The following is a 1,439-nucleotide window of genomic DNA, read 5'->3' as shown; positions in this document are numbered from 1 at the left end:
CTCTCTCTTTCTCTCTTTGTGTCTTTTTCTCTGTGTCTCTGTCTGTCTGTCCGTCCTTCTCTCTGCCTCCCTCCCTCCCTCCCTCTCTCTCTCTTTGTGTCTTTTTTCTGTGTCTCTGTCTGTCTGTCTGTCCATCTATCTGCCTCCCTCCCTCCACCTCCCTCCCTCCCTCTCTCTCTCTCTCTCTCTCTCTGTGTCTCTGTCTGTTTGTTCAATCTGGGAGTATGTACAGTTTAAAATTATTTTTTTCATTTAATATTAATAAATTTTTCATTTATTAATAAACTAACACATGTATATGAAATAATTACACAAAGTGTAATCTGTTTTCAATAGTTTTATAATAAGGTAAAGAAGAACAAGTTTGTTTATGTTTCCTGTCTAGACATAGTCTCCTTAGTGTATTATTGGTTGAGAGAGATTCCATCAGTACCAGTACTCCATCAGTATCAATGTTAGTACCGTCGAGCTCAAGGTAAGATAGTGTGTGGTTGTAGAGTAAAAGTTCAGCTAGTGACTGAGCACTGGTTGAAGTGATGTCAGGATTGATACTAAGATCTAAGATAGTAATTGTTTTATTATTAATTAATGATTGTGTTAGTGCAATGACTCCATCATCATTGATGGAATCATAAATGATCCATAGTGTCTCTAATGAAGTATTGTTTGTTATTTTGTGTGACAGTAAGAGGATGACATCTTTTGTTATTTTAGTGTTTCTTATATTAATCCTCTTTATTGTTCTTATGTCTAGTGCTAGTGACATCAGTAGGTATACAATATCAGGTGATGAGTGATTGAGGTAAATGTTCTGATGACTGTCCATTAATTGACTGATCACTTCCTGACATTGACCTGCTGATGGTTTAGTGAGGAGTACTCTATCACTGTACCACTTCACCTTTCCAGTCTCTTCTCCTAATAATAAACACAGTCAGTCAGTTAATGTGTGTATATTATTATTTTAATACAGTATAATAGGTAAAATGATAATATGTGACCATAATTGACAAAATGTACCTTATGGCGGATAGAAAAATTGGTCTTTATAGCCTAAAAAATCAAACTTCCTGAGCTCAAATTATCATAAAATTATTCCAGAGGATGCAAAAAGTTACTATGTAACTTTTAGAAACAATTGTTGACTAGCAGAGCACTCACACTGTCAGGTTGATATTTTTCATTATAATGATGAAATTTAAAATCCGCCATAAGGTACCTTTTGTCAATTATGGTCACATATTATATTATTTTATTAATGATGTTTGTGTGTTGTTCCAGGTGATGCTGGTTTTTGTACCAGTAAGTCATTACAGCTGCTTGGATGGAATGGGTGTGGTCTATCTTTTATCATGTGACAGGAAACAAAAATCAATTGTACGTTTTATTAATGTATACTGTATAGCTAGAAATTTCTGTGGCCCAAAATTTTTTGCGAA

Source organism: Amphimedon queenslandica, unplaced genomic scaffold (genome assembly GCF_000090795.2).
Source record: "Amphimedon queenslandica unplaced genomic scaffold, v1.1 AMPQUscaffold_12717, whole genome shotgun sequence".
Classification (NCBI taxonomy): domain Eukaryota; kingdom Metazoa; phylum Porifera; class Demospongiae; order Haplosclerida; family Niphatidae; genus Amphimedon; species Amphimedon queenslandica.
The sequence above is the reverse complement of the archived record's forward strand: the minus strand, read 5'-3'. Positions refer to the sequence as shown.